General features: G+C 45.5%; 1 protein-coding gene across 2 annotated transcripts in view; it reads left to right on the forward strand.

Moving 5' to 3' along the window:
• Positions 1–21629, forward strand: part of LOC140409020 (chondroitin sulfate proteoglycan 4-like) — a 192539-nt gene that overhangs the window by 65564 nt on the left and 105346 nt on the right. The window lies entirely within an intron of this gene.

Consider the following 21629-nt stretch of genomic DNA (forward strand, 5'->3'; position numbering starts at 1 on the left):
CTACATTAATGCAATTTAGGATACTCAACACTTCCTCCTTTGATATATTAAGGTTCTCAAGAGCATTCACACACTTATCACCTATTCCTGAGCTCCGTTATCCACCATGTCCTTCGCCCTGGTGGAAACCGATACAAAGTACTCATTAAGGATCTCACCCACTTTCTGTGGTTCCACGCACAACTTCCCTCCATTGTCCTTGAGTGGGCCTACTCTTTCTCTTGCTACCTTCTTGCTCCGAATATATGCAAAACAATAATAATCTTTACTAGTGTCACAAGTAGGCTTACATTAACACCACAGTGAAGTTACTGAAAATCTCCTAGTCGCCACACTCTGTGCCTGTTCGGGTACACTTGAGGGAGAATACAGAATGTCCAATTCACCTAACAAGCTCTCCCTGACCATGTTTGCTAAAGACCTTTCATGGCCCCTTTTAGCCCTTCCATTTCTACATTTAAATTCCTTCCTACTATCACTGGACTCCTAAAGGGCTTTATCAGCTTTTGGATGCCCAGACCTATCATATGCTTCCTTTTCCCTTTTGACTAAGCTTACAATTTGCCTTATCATCCATGGTTCCTGAATACTGCCATTTCTATCCTTCATTTTTGTGGGTACATACCTGTCCTGCACTTCAATCAACTAGCCTTCAAAAGTCTCCCACATGTCAGATGTGGATTTGCCCTCAAATAGCCGCTCCCAATCCACATTCCCCAGTTCCTGTCTAATTTGGATGTAATAGTGCCTCACCCAATTAAGCACCCTCACCCGTGGGCCACTCTTGTCCTCATCCATGACTACCCGAAATCTTACGGAATTATGGTCGCTAAGCCCAAAATGCTTCACCACTGAAACATCAATCACCTGGCCTGGCTCATTCCCCAATACCAAGTCTAGTATGGCCCCCTCCCTGGTTAGATTGTCATACTGTAACGAAAAGCCCTCTTGGACACATCTAACAAATTGCTCTCCATCAGAGCTCCTAGCTGTAAGGTATTCCCAGTCAATATGGGGGAAGTTAAAGTCACCCATCACAACTACCCTGCTTTTTTTCACACCATTTTATTATCTGATGACACAACTGATTCTCTGTCTTCTGTGGGCTGTTGGGAGGTCTATAGTACACTGCCAACATTGTGATTTCACCCTCTTACTCCTGACCTCCACACATAATGCCTTACTACAAGATCCTTCCAATGTGTCCTCACTCAACACAGCTGTGATCTGCTCCCTAATGAGCAATGCAACTCCCCCACCTCTTTTTTGTTTAACCTTCTGCCCCGTCTAAAACAACGGTGGCTGCCCAGTGGTTAGCACTGCTGGCTCACAGCTCCAGGGTCCCAGGTTCAATTCTGGCCTCGGGTTACTGTCTGAGTGGAGTCTGCAAGTTCTCCCTGTGTCTGCGTGGGTTTCCTCTGGGTGCTCCGGTTTCCTCCCACATGTCCCAAAAGATGTGCTGTTAGGTAATTTGGACATCCTGCATTCTCCCTCTCTGTACCAGAACAGGTGGCTGAATGCGGCGACTAGGGGCTTTTCACAGTAACTTCACTGCAGTGTTAATGTAAACCTATTTGTGACAATAAAGATTATTATTATGTAAGCTTACTTGTGACAATAATAAAGATTATTATTATTATTTATGGCGCTCGGAAGCTGGGAAGTTCTGAGTCACTGCGTGACTGAAAACAGCATGCTAGAGATGCACAATGTTTGTGCTCCTTGCTGTCTAAACTGTTGACACAACCAATGTTGTATTTTGTAATCCATAATTTGCGAATGGGTTAAACCCTTCCATCCATTTTAGTGTAAAGCACACTGATGGCATTTTAATCTGTGCTGATTAAGCAAATAAGCTAAAGAGCAGACTAATTTTAGCATGTATAACTTTAAGTTAAAACACAGGAACAGAATAGAAAAGCTTGGTTCGCAAGGGAGCATAACTTTAAATTAAAACACAGAATAGAATAGAAAAGCTTGGTTCGCAAGGGTGCGTAACTTTAATTTAAAACACAGGAACAGAATAGAAAAGCTTGGTTCACGAGGGTGGATATTTCATATGTATAATTATTACTTCTTTTTTTTGTACATTTAGTATCTGAGAATTATCAGCAATGAAGGAGGTTACTCAGTTCATTGTGCTTGTGTCAGTGCTAATCCACACCAGAAATATTGGCTGGTTTCAAATGATAATGAGTGTGATAAGCTGCACAATAGAGTAGATTTTACAATACTGGGCCAATTACATTTTTTTTGCCATTGCACATTTTATGTTCTTGTACTAGACTCTGAGGTGACAGAACGGTAGAATGCCATAGAAAGAAAGGCAAACCAGTGGAAGATGACTCCTCATGAAAACTGGGGATAGAGTTATCACTTTGGGCGTTCAAAATTGCTTTAATTTTCTGAATAGCATTTTCTGTCGGGTATCTGCTCAAACACATTTGCATATCACTGAATGTAAATCTTTCCATGAGCCAGCACAATTGGACTGCATTTTAGAATGTTCTTCTTGAAAACAAATAGGTTAGACCAAGGAGAGCCAATGGATGTTATCTATCTTGACTTCCAAAAGGCCTTTGATAAGGTGCCTCACGGGAGACTACTGAGTAAAATAAGGGCCCATGGTATTCGAGGCAAGGTACTAACATGGATTGACGATTGGCTGTCAGGCAGAAGGCAGAGAGTTGGGATAAAAGGTTATTTTTCGGAATGGCAACCGGTGACGAGTGGTGTCCCGCAGGGTTCAGTGTTGGGGCCACAGCTGTTCTCTATTAACGATCTAGATGATGGGACTGAGGGCATTCTGGCTAAGTTTGCCGATGATACAAAGATAGGTGGAGGGGCAGGTAGTATGGAGGAGGTGGGGAGGCTGCAGAAAGATTTAGACAGTTTAGGAGAGTGGTCCAAGAAATGGCTAATGAAATTCAATGTGGGCAAGTGCGAGGTCTTGCACTTTGGAAAAAAGAATAGAGGCATGGACTATTTTCTAAACGGTGACAAAATTCATAATGCTGAAGTGCAAAGGGACTTGGGAGTCCTAGTCCAGTATTCTCTAAAGGTAAACTTGCAGGTTGAGTCCGTAATTAAGACAGCAAATGCAATGTTGTCATTCATCTCAAGAGGCTTGGAATATAAAAGCAGGGATGTACTTCTGAAGCTTTATAAAGCATTAGTTAGGCCCCATTTAGAATACTGTGAGCAATTTTGGGCCCCACACCTCAGGAAGGACATACTGGCACTGGAGCGGGTCCAGCGGAGATTCACACGGATGATCCCAGGAATGGTAGGCCTAACATACGATGAACGTCTGAGGATCCTGGGATTATATTCATTGGAGTTTAGGAGGTTGAGGGGAGATCTAATAGAAACTTACAAGATAATGAGTGGCTTAGATAGGGTGGACGTAGGGAAGTTGTTTCCATTAGCAGGGGAGACTAGGACCCGGGGGCACAGCCTTAGAATAAAAGGGAGTCACTTTAGAACAGAGATGAGGAGAAATTTCTTCAGCCAGAGAGTGGTGGGTCTGTGGAATTCATTGCCACAGAGGGCGGTGGAGGCCGGGACGTTGAGTGTCTTTAAGACAGAAGTTGATAAATTCTTGATTTCTCGAGGAATTAAGGGCTATGGCGAGAGAGCGGGTAAATGGAGTTGAAATCAGCCATGATTGAATGGTGGAGTGGACTCGATGGGCTGAATGGCCTTACTTCCGCTCCTATGTCTTATGGTCTTATGGTCTTAAGTAGTCTGCATTAAAACAGGTGACCAAAACTGTGCGCAGTGCTCTAAGTGTGGTCTCACCAATTCCTTGTACAACTGTAGCAACATTTCCCTACTTTTATACTCCATCCTCCTTGCAATAAAAGTCATCATTCCATTTGTCTTCCTAATTTTGCTGTATCTGCATGCTGACTTTTTGTGATACATGTACATAGACACACAGACCCCACTCTACTGCAACATTCTGCTGTCTCTCTCCATTTAAATAATTTTCTGCTTGTCTGTTCTTCCTGCTGAAGTAGATGAATCTGACCAGATTACTGGATCAGTGCTGCATGACTGATTTCACAATCTTCTATTATTATAGTGGGTTCCTGTCAGTTCAGTTTGAGTGACCGCTCTAAGTAGTTATACACTCTGAAGTGGGATTATGAATTCTAATGCTTGTTTTTTTGATAAGGGATTAAAGGAAATTAAATGTAATGAATGGATTTTCATCAATGGGTGGGTTTATTTTAAAAGTGAATTCATAGACATTTAGCTTTTTAAAATCTCAGCATTTGTCCTGAGGCCTGTCCATGGTGGATACTGGGTAAATTGGCATGGTAGGTGGAAGGACAAAGGATGGTCATTGGGGGCAAATGTTGGCTTAAGTTGGCACTAAGTTGGCATTGAGACTATAAAGGGCAATGGGGTAAGGGAGAGTGGCATAAATTGTCAGGATGGTTATAAATGGCCATAGGGGAGTGGAATAGAGGAACATAGATTAGCATGGAGGGTATGAGGAGTCATGAGGGGTGGAGGGCATGAGTTGGCTCGGTTGGCATAGATGGAGAGTGTGGGGTGGGGTTGGTTTGCTGGTTTCATTGAATCATAGAATTTTCAGTGCAGAAGGAGGCCATTCGACCCATCGAGTCTGCACCGGCCCTTACAAAGAGCACCCTACTCGAGCCCACTTCTCTACCCTATCCCCGTAACCCAGTAACCTCACTTAACCTTTTTGGACGCGAAGGGCAATTTACAAAGAACAAAGAACAAAGAAAAGTACAGCACAGGAACAGGCCCTTCGGCCCTCCAAGCCCATGCCGACCATGCTGCCCGACTAAACTACAATCTTCTACACTTCCTGGGTCCGTATCCCTCTATTCCCAACCTATTCATGTATTTGTCAAGATGCCCCTTAAATGTCACTATCGTCCCTGCTTCCACCACCACCTCCGGCCAATTTAGCATGGCCAATCCACCTAACTCGCACATCTTTGGACTGTGGGAGGAAACTGGAGCACCCGGAGGAAACCCACACAGACACGGGGAGAACGTGCAGACTCCGCACAGACAGTGACCCAAGCCGGGAATCGAACCTGGGGCCCTGGAGCTGTGAAACAACTGTGCTAAGCACTATGCTACCGTGCTGCCCCAGATTAATTGGTCCACTATTGGACCAACTGGATGTTAATTGGTCCACTTTACGAGTTCCTATGTGCATCATGCCGAAAATGAGAGTCCCACCGACTGATTCGGCAGAGCTGCGCTCACCACCCTCCCGCTAACAAGGGAGAGCAGCACTTGTATCCAGAGGCAGGAGCAGTTAAAGAAAACATGGATTTTAGCAGTTCCATATCAGCAGTTTTGCACCATGGGGACACACACTTCCACAACATTAGAGCAACACAACAGGGGCAGCACGGTAGCACAAGTGATTAGCACTGTGGCTTCACAGCGCCAGGGCCCCAGGTTCGATTCCCCGCTGGGTCACTGTCTGTGCGGAGTTTGCACGTTCTCCCCGTGTGTGCGTGGGTTTCCTCCGGGTGCTCCGGTTTCCTCCCACAGTCCAAAGACGTGCAGGTTAGGTGGATTGGCCATGCTAAATTACCCGTAGTGTCCATAAGGGTTGGGAGGGGTTATTGGGTTGCGGGGATAAGGTGGAAGTGAGGGATTAATGTGGGTCGGTGCAGACTCGATGGGCCGAATGGCCTCCTTCTGCACTGTATGTTCTATGTAATCTATGTAATCTATGTAGCTCTGGCTTCAGATTGGATCTGCATCTTCAAAGGGAGCACAGATCCAGGATGGCAAACAGCGAGATGGTGAGTCAGGAAGTGGAAGATTTGGTGAGAAGATGGATATAGTGTAGCCACCTGAGTTGGCCAATTCCCGACGTAAGATGGAGAACAGCAAAGGCTGAAGGGAAATTCGGCCAACACAGGCAAAAACTAGCAGGTGCAAGTTTACTGCGTATTAGACTCTGCAAAAACCCAGACAGCATCACTACCAGCAACCATCTGCATAATAATGTAGCAGCCATCTGCATACTAATGAGCGATCCTTGGGAACAATCAAAACATTTAAGGTAAACAAGGCCAAGCCAGACTCCTCGGCGCCAGCAGGAGCCAACACAAAAGAGATTAACGGACACCTAAAGACCGCCCAACGATCAGGGAACCGCTCCAGCATTGGAGGAATCGAACCAAGCGATTGGAACAAAGTCCAATCACTTGAAACCAGGTACGGGGTCCGCCCCGAAGGGCGGGAAGCCCCTGGGGACTATAAAGTAAAGCCCCAAGGTTCAAATTGTCCTCTTGACAGAGTCACTCAGCAACGCGAGCCAACCCTTGACAGTGACCTGTCCAGCTGCCTCCAAAGAACGTAAGTCTCAAGTCAACGCTCGCTACGAGATAGGCGCTCCTAGCTACCAGTCCATACCAGCTTTTGAATCCCGCAGACTCAGAACCCGAACGAAAGGCCATTTGTTCCCCTGACCTGGTGGGCCAGTCCGAAGCTAAGTATTGGCCTGTTAGTGATAGAAATAGCTAAGAAAGTAGAGTTTATGCATGAGTAGCGATTTACTGTGTATAATAAATGTGCTTTGATTTGAATCTTACTAATTGGTGTGTTGAGTTATTGATCATTACTTGAACTTGAACCTCGTGGCGGTATCATAAAGATACCTGGCGACTCTAGAGCAAAGGTTATAAAACAGAGCCAATTGAACCAACCAAAAGTTAGCAACAATAGGAACTGTGGAGGCCAGAACTTGAAGGTCAGGGAGAGGAGAGGCAGTAACTTGAAGGGTTGGGGAGGAGGAGGATTTGCAGCAACTAGGAGGATCAGAGAGTGGGCGGTTCAGGAAGCAGAGTCTATGACATGCATGAGATACTGTTAAGTAGAAAGGTTTTTAAACATGTTTTATTTTAAAAGCTATTTGTGGGAATTTAGCAATATAAAGTATTTCAACTTAGAGGATGTATATTTTTTCTGATAAGGAAGGTCCTATAGAACCGAACTACATTTTTAACATTGATTCTTATGGAAACCAATGTTACGAGCAGGAGGAGGTTCCTCGAGCCTGCTCTGCCATTTAATAAGATCAGGGCTAATCTGATTGTAACTACAACCCCACATTCCTGTCTACCCCCGATAACCTTTCACCACCTTGTTAATAAAGAATCTATCCAGCTCTGCCTTTAAAATATTCAAAGATTCTGCCTCCACTGCCTTTTGGGGAAGAGTTCCAGAGACTCCTGACCCTCTGAGAGAAAGAAATTCTACTCCTCTGTGTCCTAAATGAGAGAGCCCATGGGGCGGGATTTAATGGATAAGTTTGTAACTGTGGGAATGAACGAGACTGCCGTGAGCTTCCTGATGCTCGACCCGGCACCAGTATCAAATTTTAATTGGTCCACTTTACGAGTCCCCGTGGGCTTCATGCCGAAAGGGTCCCACCGGCTGATTCGCCAGGACTGCGCTCACCAGCCTCCCGCTAACAAGGGAGAGCAGCACTTAAACCAATCCTGCAGAGCAAACCCCACACAGCTCGCAGCCATGCCACTGAGGAGACTGGCCCCAAGATTTGGGGATGCCGACTTCGCCAGATTGTTGGCTGTGGTCGAGTCCAGACGGGATTCCCTGTTCACTCGAGGGGCTCGGAGGGTCAGCCATAGGACAGCCAGTGTCACCTGGGAGGAGGTGGCAGTGGCTGTCAGCTTGGGGAGTGTGACCAGGAGGACCGGCACCCAGTGCCATAAGATTAATGAGCTCCACCAGGCCACACGGGTCGGTTGTCACACCCGTCCTGATGACCATGCGCCTGGCAGCACCCCTGCCCAGCACCATATACCTCTGCCCATCCTTAACCAGCAGTGTCACCACGTCGGCCCCTCATCCCCGCCCCCATCTTCACCCACCAGCCTCGCCTCCCTCCACGGTGAACGGCACATGCGGCTCACGATGCCACTTCTGTGTCCCCGCAGGACACTGCCTGTCAAGACAACACCGTGGAGGGGTTTCTGAGGAGACCACCGTATTCACGGCACAGCTGTCATCCTCACCTTGCACCAGTGCAGAGGCACACCCCTCAGTTGCCGACAGTAATGGTCAGGCTTCTAGGGCACATTCTGGTGAGCAGCACACAGTTGTTGATGCACATCAGGTGGAGGCAGGAACCCCCAGGCAAGACAGCAGTCCGAGGTCTGCTGGATCCCAGGATCCAGCTGGGTCCCAGTCAGATGCTGAGCCTCTGGACCAGGGTTACCCGGAGCTGATGCAGTTGAGAGGATGCAGCTGTGATATTCAGAGGGGGATCCAGCTTATTAAAGGCGTCCTAGAGGTTATGGGTGCAGGAAATGGCACCGGCAATGTGTGGCACTGAGGCCAACACTGCTAGGGTGGCGACCGCAGTGGAGAGCCTGGTGCACAGCGTCCGCAGCATGAGTGGTGGTGTACAAGGCGTGGCTCGGTCTGACATCCATGGCTGAGCGCCTTGACAGCAAGTCCCAGTTGCTGGGTTGCAACATGTCTCAGTCCCAGGTGGACCTTTAAGAGGTGTTGCAGAGCATGTCTCAGTCTCAGGTGGGCATTACCGAGGAACTCGCACGTCCCAGAAGAGGCATCGGAACCGCATTTTATAATAATAATTAATAATAATCACTTATTGTCACAAGTAAGCTTCAATGAAGTTACTGTGAAAAGCCCCTAGTCGCACTTTGAGCAGTCCGATGCACCGCTCAATGACAGACCGAGTGGCCACATGGGCCTCGTTGTATCGGGTTTCCACATCGGTCAGCAGCCTCCGTACTGGTGTCATTAGCCAAGTCCTCAGCGGGTACCCTTTATCCCCCAAGGTACTCCCGGCCATCTTGGAGTGGTCCTTGAAGTAGCCGGGGATGGCCGACTGCCCCAGGATGTAGTTGTCGTGCGCACTCCCTGGGAAGTGTGCACACGCGTGCATGATCTTCATGTGGTGGTTGCACACGAGATGGATGTTCAGGGAGTGGAACCCCTTTCTGTTGATGGAGGGCCCTCCCTGACCACTCGGTGAGCGCAAGGCGACATGCGTGCCATCTATTGCCCCCTGGAGCTGGGCCATCCCGTCGATGGCGGGGAATCCTGCTGCCCGGGTATCCTGTTGGGCCTGATCCATGTCAAGGTTAATGTAGCCGGGCAAACAGAGCGTCCATGACCTCACGCATGCACCTGTGGGGTGTAGCTTGTGAGGTGCCGCACAAGTCCCCGATCGAACCCTGGAATGATCCTGAGGCACAGAAGATGAGGACTGTGGTGACCTTGATCACCAACGGGACTGGGTACCCTTCTCTTCCACGTGGTGCCAAGTCTGCAAGGACATGGTCCAGGTGTTACACCATCCTCTTGTTGAGGCGGAGCCTGCTGTGACACACGCTGTCCGTTATCTGTTCAAAAGACCAGCGATGCCTGAACACTTGGGCTGTCTCCAGCCTCCCCCTCTGCGTCCCTCCCTGTCCTAATGGCCAGTTGGTCCTCCGGGTGTGGGGCGGGGCCTTGCACATGGGACCACACCTCAAGTCTCTGTCGACACTGCTACTGCCGCCGCCTCCAGCGTCTGGCCACCTGGCCTGCCAGCAGCACCACGAGGGCAACTTCGACGGGGTCCAAGATATCATCCATCCCGTGTATTATCTGGAAGGAAGAAATTAGAGAGGGTAAGATATTGACAACCAGCGGTGTCTTCCACCCTGGGTCCCGCCATTCACCTATTGCTCCCCCTTCCACATTCCTGGCCGCAGCAGAGGCCGCTGGTCACCGGACCCCAAATCCTGTACACCAGACACCCGCAGGTAACGTTACCTGGACCGGACGCTAGTTCCCTCCCCAGTGCACACACCCACCCTCTGGTCACAGAAATATCCTCGGCACTTGGGCCCAGCCTCTGGGTGTTCGGATGTTGGCTGCTGCATCCATGGTGTTGCTTCCTGCAATGTTCAGGCACAGTGTCCATGCATCACAATCTGATTGGGAAGCTAGACAATAATCCCCATATGCTACACGGCACGCTTGCCCACGGTAATCCACTTGGGCTGTGGGAAGTGCTCACTTATCTACGATTGCCAATTCTTTATTACCAATTGCCTTCTGCCAGATGGCCAGAGGTCTCCACGGTCAGTGGGAGTTGTGGGTGGTTGGTGGGCCAGACAGGCATGGGCTGGGGTTGCCCCCATAGCGGGTACACATGACACAGGGGTTGCATGGTGGACCCGCGGGCACTGAGACACCTACCCTCCGACTGAGGACGCCCCCCACGGGAGCAGCAATCCCAGTGCCCCCAGGCTCATTGCCCGGGAATAAAAATGGCAACACACCTCCTCGGATCCCCACAGCAGCCAGTCCACCAACTTCCACATTTTTAAAAAGGTGTACTAATCGGCACCCGCGTGACCACTCGCTCAGGAGGCCGTTAGATCGGGGGGGGGGTCATTCCCAGTAATTGTACGGAGATTAGCTTTTATTGGTGTTTATTGGTTTCTCACCATGCCACAGTGGGATCCTGATTTTGGCAACCGGAGTGGGCCGGTTAGATCGCAAACCGTTTGGCGTCCAATGCGGTTCTCGATCTTGCCCTCTCCTGCAATCTAACGACTGTGTCAAGTTCTCGCTTAAGTGCGACATGGTCGTAAAATTGCGCCTCTTATTTTTAAGTATTGACCCCTAGTTCTAGACTCACTGACCAGAAGAAACATCCTCTCCACATCCACCCTGTCAATACACCTCAGGATCTTAAAGGTTTTGATCAAGTGCCTCGTACTCTTCTAAACTCTAGCTGGTACAAACTAACATCACCAACCTTTCCTCATAAGGTAACTCATCCATTCCTGGTATTGGTCTAGTAAATCCTCTCTGAATTGCTTCTAATACGTTTACATCTTTCTTTAAATGACCATTACGGTCCAAAATGTTCCAGATGTGGTTTCATCAATGTCCTCTACAGCTGAAGCATAACCTCCCTATTTTTGTAATCAATTCCCCTCACAATAAACAATAACATTTTATTATCTTCCCTAATTACTTGCTGCACCTATATTGCCAGCCTTTTGTGGTTCGTGCACTAGGACACCCAGATGTGTTGGCATCTCAGAGCTCTGTAATCTCTCACCATTCAGATAATAAGCTTTTTTTATTCTTTCTATCAAAATGGACAATTTCCCTGTTGCCCACATTATACTCCATGTGCCAGATTTCTGCCCACTCATTTAACCTGTTTGTGTCCTTTTGTAGTCTCCTTCCATTCTCTTCACAACTTGCTTTCCTACCTATCTTTGTGCCATCAGCAAATTTAGCACCATACTTCAGAACCTTCATCCATTTATTCCCTTTTTCTAGTTGGCAGGGTGTGACGAGAGGCGTGCCACAGGGATCAGTGCTGGGGCCTCAATCATTTACGCCAACTCTTTTTCCTGTTAGCAAGCTAATCTTCAATCCATGCAAATTTGTTACCCCTGACACCAAGAGCTTCTTTAGGCAATAACCTCACCTTATCAAATGCATTCTGGAAATCTAAGTACAGAACATCCACCAGTTCCCTTTGATCCACAGCACGTGACTCCTTCAAAAACCTTCAATAAATTGGTTAAACATGATTTTCCTTTCACAAAACCATGTTGGCCCTGCCTGATTGCTTAGAATTTTTCTAAGTGCCTGCTATAACCCTTTAATAATGGTTTCTAACATTTTTCCTATGACAGATGATGGATTAATTGGCCTGTAGTTTCCTGCTTTCTATCTCCTTGCCTTTTTGAATAGAGGAGTTACATTTGCAATCTTCCAATTTAATGGAACCTTCCCCGAATCTAACAAATTTTGGAAAATTAAAAGCAATGCGCCAACTTTCTCATTAGGCACTTCTTTCAAGACCTTTGGATGAAATCCTTATGGACTAGGGAATTTATCAGCCCCCAGACCCAACAATTTGTTCAATACCACTTCCCTGGTGATTGCAATTTTCCTGAGATACTTCCTCGCTTCCATTAAATAATTTATAGCTAATTCTAGGATGTTACTGTTGTCCTCTGTAGTGAAGACTGATACAAGGTACCTATTTAATTCATCGCCATAGTCCAACTTTCCATTATCAATTCACTAGACACTCTTTCTGTAGGACCAATGCTCGCTTTGTTAACTCTTCTTATTTAAATATCTATAGAAACTGTTACTTTCTACCTTTTATATTACTAGCTAGCTTTCCCTCATTGTCTAGTTTTCCATTCCTTATCAATCCTTTTGTCATTATTTGATGTTCCGAGGTCATAGAATCATAGAATCCCTACAGTGCAGAAGGAGGCCATTCAGCCTATTGAGTCCGCACCGGCCCATAAAGAGCACCATAGTTAAGCCCACACCTCCATCCTATTCCTAAACCTAGTAACCCCACCTAACATTTGGACACTAAGGGGCAATTTAGCATAGCCAATCCACCTAACCTTCCCATCTTTGGACTGTGGGAGGAAACCAGAGCGCCCGGAGGAAACACTGGGAGAATGCACAAACTCAGACAGTCACTCAAGGCTGGAATTGAGCCCTTGTCCCTGGAGCTATGAGGCAGCAGTGCTAACCACTGTGCCAGTCTGTCTCTTCCGCCCCCCCCCACTCTTTTTGAAGCTTCTGACTTGCCAATTGGCTTTGTGCAAAAAATGCTTTTTCTTTCAGTTTAAAACTGTCTTTAACTTTTTTGGTTAACTACAGATGATGGGTCCTTCTCTTGGAATTTTTCTTTCTCATTGGAATGTGTCTGTTCTGTATATTCTGAAATATCCCTTTAAATGTTGATCTATCACTTAAACATATTTGCCAATTCATTTTAGCAAGCTCCATTTTCGTGCCCTCATAGTCGCCATTATTTAACTTTAAAATACTGGTCTTGGACGCAGTCTTCTCTCCCTCAAACTGAATATAAAATTCAATCATATTATGATCACTGCTACCATATGTGTCTTCACTATGAGGTTATCAATTAATCCTATCTCATTTCACAACACTAGGTCTAATGTAGCCTCCAGAACAAGAAGTGAGAAGAAAGTATCCTGAAAACATTCTGCGAATTCTTCATAAAAGCTACCTTTTCCCATTTGATTTTTCCAACCTATATATAGAGTAAAATCTCCCAAGATTATGCAGAACCTTTCTGACAAGCTCCGATTATCTTTTTTTATACTCTGACATACTATGTAATTACACGTAGTGGGCCTGTACACCACACCCATGAGTGACTTCTTGCCATTATAATTTCTCATCTCAGCCCAAACTGCTTCTATATCCTGGCTTCCTAAAACTAGGTCAGCCCTCTCTAATGTGCAAATAGAGCCATCCCTTCACCTGTTCTCAACTTCCTGTCCTTCCTAAATGTCACATATCCTTCAATATTCATGTCCAAATCTATGTCATCCTGTAGCCATATCTCTGGAATGGCTGTCAGACTGTACTTATTAATTTCTATTTGCATGTTTTGTTTTGTATGCTACGTGCATTCCGAAACAGAGCCTTACGTTTTTGCCTTTTATTATTTTTGTAGCTTCTTGCCTTATCTGCTGGTTTGCTCTTAGATTTGTACTCTCTTTACTTTCCTCGCTACGCGGCTCACTAGAACATCAGCCCCAGCACTTAGTCATTTCACTTGTGGTTGCGCTCCTGAAAATCACAACCTTAAATTTAAGTAAGAACTTACTGTACTTGTAGAAGCTTTTATTATTTAAAAAAATTTATTGCTAATTTTCTCTCATACTATTCTTCCCCTTATTATTTTTTGCTCATTGTTTGCTGGTTTTCAAAGTTTTCCCAATCATCTGGCCTGTAAAATTGTACATCTTTTCATTCCATTTGATACCATCCTTAACTTCCTTAGTTAGCCATGGGCAGTGCATCCTTCTCATTGAGTCTTTCTTTCTCAATGGACTGTATCTTTGTTAAAAGTTATGAAATTTCTACTTAAATAGCAACCACTGCTTCACTACTGTCTTGCTTTTAATCTATTTTCCCCATTCCACTTTAGCCAACTCTGTCTTCATTCCCTTGTAACTGACTTCATTTAAGTTTAAGACGCTAGTTATGGATTCACATTTCTCACGCTGAAACTGAATGTAAAATTCTACCATGTTATGATCACTCTTGTCAAGATGATCCTTTATTATGAAGTCTTTAATGAAACCTATCTCATTATCCATTGACCAGGTCCAAAATAGCCTGTTCCCTGATAGGTTCCAAAATGTATTGTTCTAAGAAACAGTCACATACACACTCTATGAACTCGTCCTCCATGCTACCTTTGTCAATATGATTTGTCCAATTGATGTGAAGATTTAAGTCACCCATTATTAGTTTCTTTAAGGTATTTATACCTGTTTCAGTGGCCATTTACTCCCACAGTATGTGTGTGTGTGCAGTAAAAGTTACCAAATTGGAAAAACATGAGAGATCTATTTCTGCAAAAAGTTCAACGGTCACAGTACATGTTTTTTCTGCCACCAGATGGCATTGGTTTGCACAGTTTACTGAACTGAGTGACTGATGACGATCAGTTTTGCAGTTAGACAAAACCTACGAAAATACCTGAAAATGTAAAGATGCGTGACTAGGGAATAGCCAAAACGTGTTCCACTCTTGTCCCTTAAATAATGCAGAAACCAGTAAAATGTAGCTAGTTAAATTTGAATAGATTTTCATTACCACCTGTCTGGTTTGTGTGTTAATGATCTGATCTAGTCCCAAAGGACTGAAGTCATTAGTTTCACAGCTGATCAGCTAATGGTGATCTGTTAGGCATGAATTCGAGCCTTTAGTCCTCTAAAGGGGCATGAAGTGAGGCAAACAGTGAGGTTGACACTAATTGACAGTACAACAGGACATAGATAGGTTAGTAGAATGGGCAGGAAATGGCAGAGGGATACGTAGAGGCAATAAAGACTTAATGGCAAAGTTCCAAAGACTGTGCACAGACAAAGGGATCTGGGGATTCATGTGCATAGATCGTTGAAGGTGGCAAGATAGTTTGAGAGAGTTAGTTACCATAGCATATGGTATCCTGGGCTTCATAAATAGAGTAGTTGAGTACAGAAAGAGAGAAATTATGCTGAACCTTTATGAAGCTCTGGTTTTGGCCACAACTAGTCCAGTTCGGGTCGATATGCTTCATGAAGGATGGGGCGTGGAAGAGATTTAGAAGAATGGTCCCAGGGATGAGGTTACGTTGGAGAAGCCAAAATTGTTCTCCTTGAAGCAAGGTAGATAGAATTTGGTAGTGGTGTACACAATTGTTATAGGTTTGTATAAGGTGGACACAGAGAAACCGCTCTCACTGGAAGATGGTCCAAGGACTAGGGGACATGGGTTGTTCAGGTTTTGGGCAAGAGATTTGGGGGGAATGTGAGTTTATAGTGATTTTGGGATAGTTTTTGGAGCAGCACATTCTAGAGCCAACCAAAGAGCAGGCTATTCTAGATCTGGTAGTGTGCAACAAGATTAATTCATGAGCTCATGTTAAAGACGTACCTAGGTAGCAATGATAATAATCAGATTGAATTTCCTATTCAGTTTGAGGGAGAATGGGTCTAAGACTAAAGTTTTAAATTTAAATGAGGATACTGCATAAATTTAAATGAGGGTATGAAGACTGAATTGGCTAAAGTGAACTAAGTAATGGGCACTGCCAGGACTGCAGAGAGAACATTGAAGGGGAATATGGTTGCCCTGAGAAGGTAAACTCGAGGGATTTAGTGTGGAGAGGGCTCTCCAATCCCAGGGAGGGGGGAGAGGGAGTGTGTGGAGCTGTGTCAAGCAGGCGATGTGGAAGGAAGAGGGTTGGGAATTCCTACAATGCATTTTGGTCACCCTCTGAATGAAGTGCCTGCCTTTATTCATGCAGGACTTGAGAAAGTGTCCCGCCTGACTGCCCGACCAACTGTATTATGGCATGTGCAGCATATTATTCAGTCAATAGGCTTCTTAACAAGCCGAACTGTCCCTTTCGTATTTATTAACATACATAGCAGATTTTGGTGCCTGCCCAAATCATGTTCTATGGATGGCACTTTGGAGGTGGGTGTGAAGACTGTGGATGAACCACTGGTTCTGTTTTATGTAGTCTCCCCCTCCGAAAGCTAGACCCAGGGTGGCAGGGGAGGAGGGGTGGGATGTTCTGGGTGGATCCCTAACAAATGAGGGCTGAGCTGAAACCAGTTCATCTTGAGTAAGTGTGAAGAATCTTCATTATCATAGAATCATAGAATTTACAGTGCAGAAGGAGGCCATTCAGCCTATCGAGTCTGCACCGGCCCTTGCGAAGAGCACCCTACATAAGCCCACGCCTTCGCCCTATCCCCGTAACCCAGTAACCCCACTTAACATTTTTTGGACGCTAAGGGCAATTTAGCGTGGCTAATCCACCTAACCTGCACATCTTTTAGATTGTGGGAGGAAACCAGAGCACCCGGAGGAAACCCATGCAGACACGGGGAGAACGTGCAGACTCCGCACAGACCGTGACCCAAGCCAGGAATCAAAACTGGGACCCTGGAGCTGTGAAGCAACTGTGTTAACCACTGTGCTACTGTGCTGACATTTGTATATCTATAGCTTGCAGCTAAGTCATTCTGGTTGGAGCTTGCAGCTAAATTATTCTGGGTGGACAAGATCAGTATTAGTTATATGACCACAACCAGCTGAAAATATGGGGATCCCTAAAACCTGGGAGGTCTGCTGAAGAACACTGAAAGAGGCTGCAGCAAAAGACTATGGACGGAATTCACCAGTCCTTCCCTCTGACGGGATTTTCCGGTCCTGTCGAAATGAACCCCCATGGGTGAAGAATGTAAATTGTCATCAACTTCAGCAGGATCGAAAGATCCCGCTAGCGGCCATTGGTGAGCCATCTCCCCGCGGAGGGGAGCTGGAGAATTCAACCCACTGTCATCTTTAGCCTTTAAGGACCTGAAGGCTACACATCTTAAAAGAGCCTCCCAGCCGGAGTCCGAAACTCCAAGTCCATCTGTAAAGGAATTTGATCTCCTGATATAAAAATGCAAAGTGCCCAGTTTTTTGACCTGCTGAACATTCATCTCTTTAAGGGAATCACACAGCAATCTGTATATCGGACTTCAGCTATTGGAACCCATCTGAACCACAATTTAAGTGCAAAAGACTCCCATGCTTTACCAGGCTTGCCACGATAGTTCCCCTACAATAAGCTAAACACATGAACTGTTCTCGAGTTTGTGGAATGTGAATGATGTAGCAAATAGATTTTCCAGATGTGTGTGACTAGACAGTCCTCTTCATTTAAATCCAGGAAAGCTGCTATTATTTAAATTGACCACACACTCTAGGGGCTAGGAAACACATATGCCTTCCTCGGCCAAAAACCACACCGATTGCGGAGGGTGGGGAAAAGCGTACGAGGTTTCACTTTGTCTCTCCTCCCCTGTCCATAACAACAGGATGACAAGAGAGGTACTAAGGGGAATTTGAGGCTGAGATGGTAAACTGTGAGTGGAAAGGCAAAGGAGTAATGATGGGTTAGGGTATAATTTAATGGGAGAAATGAAATGAAAAGCCAAAATGGGCCAAGTGGGCAAATAAAAAGAGATGGAAGTAAAGGGATTGGATGTGGAAAGGAAGTTGGAGTATTCACAAATGGCCTCTGCGGGATTCTGGGTTCTATAGGTGTGAATGGGACGAGAAATTATATGTTCAAAAGAGGAAAATACCCCTTGCCGCAGGTATCTCAAATATTGCAATATTAATTAACCAATTAGTACCCCCAAGAGGTCAAAACTTAACTGGCTCAATAACCTCACCAAAATCTAAAGCACACCACAAAGCAAGATTCTCAAATTCACCAGATGTACTCCATTCAGAAAGGAGGTTAGTGGTCAGCGAACGTCAACGTACTGAAAATAAAGGAGGCAATTTTGTTTCAATATAAATGATAAGTCAATTCAAAAACTTAAATAAAAATAACATGCAAATAAGATAATAGGGTAACTATGGAAAAAATGAGAGAGTGGAAATTGAAGGAGGAGAAAAGAAAGTGGGTGGAATTTTCCCCCAAAACAGTGAAGTGTTAGGTTCTGACTGAAAACCAGTGTGTTTCTCCCCGAGAAACAGTAGGTTTTCTCACCAGATCTTCTGACACTTTGTCAAAAAAAGTAGGGGGTGTGTTTTGCATTGTCACTTTGACAGTGGGGAGGGGGGACCTCATAGAGCCAGTAAACCCAACTCTACAGAGATCAGGGTGCCCTTTTTAAAGGGCGCCTCAAGCTCAAAGTGAAAGTAAAGCCCCCCCCCCCCCCACCAAGCGTCGCCAGCATCCCCCTACCATCCATCCCGCCGTCCCATAGTGTTTCTTGGAGGCCCTGCCCCCTCAGAACATCTGACATCCCCAGAAGCAATGGCATTAAGCCTTTTAAGCAAATTTAGATGAGTTTAAACACATGATGATCAGGTTCATGCCCAACCTGATTACGTCAGCAGGGAAGGCCTGGGAACATCACGGTCTGAGCTCTTGCCGGTGCAAATCCCCTATGACCCTCTCGCAAGAGATAGTGGCCACAATGGGATTTCTGCTGAAGGTGAAGTGGCCCCAGAACACCAACCCCCTGTAAATCTGCACAGGCAAATCTAAAAAAGTTCTACAAGCTGAAACACCTAATAAGCACCACTGTCAGGGAACATTTTAACAGGGTACAATCTCTGGGTGAGGGTCAGGATGGCATTAAACCCACCCATTTTCATCAGTTTAAGGTCTTCCCTAATTTAACTTCTTGGTTTATTTACATCTCATCAACTCGCTGGCCTCCCAAAGCATATGCGGTAAGGCATAGCAGACCGGGCCATTTATGTTTAACTGCCCCCGCAGCCACACGATTACCCTCCTTTGCGTCAGCACTATGTTATGGTGAAGTTCTATATATGAAATATCAATGATTAAAATAGTGTGACCTGAAGGCTGGAAGGTGTGTCTCAGAGATGGAAAATTGAGGGCAACCCCAGGGCAGAAGAAACTGAGACCTCTGCCTTTCTGGATCCCACAAGGAAAGTTTAATCCTACTTCAGCCCTCACTGCATTTTTCACTGAGTGGGTGTTGAGTCAGGCACCCAAGCAGGCCACCTGGTAGGATCATGAATTGCATAAATGTGTGACATTTCTTTTGCCAGAATAGCAATGTTAAAATCCTATGGGAACAAGTAAGTGGGTGACTTGTGTTTAACTGCCTCTGCAGCCACACAGTTCATAGAATCATAGAATACCTACAGTACAGAAGGAGGCCATTCGGCCCATTGAGTCTGCACCAATCCTCCTAAAGAGCACCCTACCCAGGTCCACTCTTCCAACCCATACCAGTAACCCTGCAACCGCAATTAACCTTTTGACACTAAGGGGCAATTTAGCGTGGCCAATCAACCTAACCTGGACATCTTTGGGAGGGAACCGAAGCACCCGGAGGAAAGCCACGCAGATACTGGGAGAATGTGCAGACACCAGCTAGGCACTCACCCAGGTCCCTGAAGCTGTGGGGCAACAGAGCTAGCCACCGTCCCACCCTCCTTCGGTGCCCGCCTTTGTGTCAGACCTCTGTTATGATGAAGGTTCTATATCTGGCATGTCACATTGCCTCCTTCCACAAACCCATCCCCTAGCTCAAGAAAATGGGCACTAAATAGGAAATTGCTTATGTTAGTGTCTAAAAGAAAAGGCGCAAAGTACCTTGGAAGAAAATACAACGCTGTTCTTGAAGCTTGGTTGGAGGCCAGACATGGAGACATCAAAGAGAAAGTTCAAGTGGCAGAAAGGTTAAATTGCATTTGCAGGGGCGGCATGTGGTGCAGTGGATAGAACTGGGACTGCAGCTCTAAGGACCCGGGTTCAAATCCCGGCCTGGGTCACTGTCTGTGTGGAGTTTGCACATTCTCCCCGTGTCTGTGTGGGTTTCACCCCCACAAGCCAAAGATGTGCAGGTTAGGTGGATAGGCCACGCTAAATTGGCCCTTAATTGGAAAAAAAAATAATTGGGTACGCTAAATTTATAAAAAAAGAAAAAAATTGCATTTGCAAATGAAACAAAGGTGTTTAGTAGTGAAAGCTGATCGAGTAATCTGCATCTAGCCCCCTGCATTTAGAGAGAAGGTCGCAGTGCTGAACAATATACTAGATTGTAGGGAGTACACGTAGATGTGGGACTTTGGCGAATGATGAGGGTAGAGATGAATGAATAGGTTTAGCGCCTGCTGTATATTCCTCTTGTTTCAGATATCCAACATTAGTCTTTTTTGTCTTTAACTTTCATATTACTTTGCATTGGAGTGTTTGGATTCATATACCACCAGTTTTGAATTTCCAGGTACTCTTAGAGGGGATGACTATTCTAACATTATTCTCTCCATTAGTTTAAAAATACCAAGCGTAGAAAATAAATGCAGCAATAACTTTCCACAAAATGCTTTCCACCAACAAAATGGTTACTTATTTACTTGGCAAATCGAGTTTTTTACTCTGGGGCACTTTGGGTGGAGGGATTTTATTTACATCGTAGCTTGATTCAAATAATTGAAGCAATCTCGAATTTTCTAGATTTATGGTGTAAATATCTTTAACAAATAAAATGAAAGCCGTTGTTTCAATATTTTAATTATTGTGACGGCCTACCGTAAGTTCAGAAGTCTTAAGTAATTAGATTGTGTTACTTACTATCCATTGGAGTGTTCCTTTTGTCCTGTGACTGTTGCAATAGAGAATCTTGCCTTTTAATTAGGGGAAATCCTGATCCTAAATAGAATAGATGACACGTTTATGAAAACCAGTGGGAGATGATTTATGTTCCACAAGTGGGCTGACTGCTGGGTGAGTTATTTTCACCCACTTAACAGAAATATATGATATCCTGTGGGTTTTCACGATGTATTCTGTTTACACAATAAAAATTAATTTGACAACAGCATTTAGGCAAAAATACAAAAAGAGTGTGGATTCAGCACAGCTAAAGGGAGTACGAGTCATAGTAAGATGATGGTTGAGTGGCGTAGGCCTAGAATCGTGACACTTGGATCATTTTGAAGAAACTTGTCCTCGGAGGGGACAACCTCCAGGTAATTATAATGTTAATTTGAAATTTTACCCTGATCAGGGTGAGAATCATAGAATTTACAGTTCAGAAGGAGGCCATTTGGCCCATTGAGACTGCACCGGCTCTTGGAAAGAGCACCCCACTCAAGCACACGCCTCCTCCATCCCATCCCCCTTAACCCAGTAACACAATTAACTTTTTTGGACACTAAGGGCAATTTATCATGGCCAGTCCACCTAAACCGCACATCTTTGGACTGTGGGAGGAAACCGGAGCACCCGGAGGAAACCCACGCACACATGGGGAGAACGTGCAGACTTCACACAGACAGTGACCCAAGCCGGGAATCGAACCTGGGACCCTGGAGTTGTGAAGCAACTGTGCTAACCACTATGCTACTGTGCTGCCCCCACGGGAACAGTCCTGTCAGGAATCTCTTGGTATTCATTGTCAGAATAGTAATAGCACAGCCAAATTCAGAGTAAATCTTTTTGTCCAGCTCCAAAAGTGTGCCTTAATGTAAGGGGCCCACTCCCAAATGGCACAGAG

Source organism: Scyliorhinus torazame, chromosome 3 (genome assembly GCF_047496885.1).
Source record: "Scyliorhinus torazame isolate Kashiwa2021f chromosome 3, sScyTor2.1, whole genome shotgun sequence".
NCBI lineage: Eukaryota > Metazoa > Chordata > Chondrichthyes > Carcharhiniformes > Scyliorhinidae > Scyliorhinus > Scyliorhinus torazame.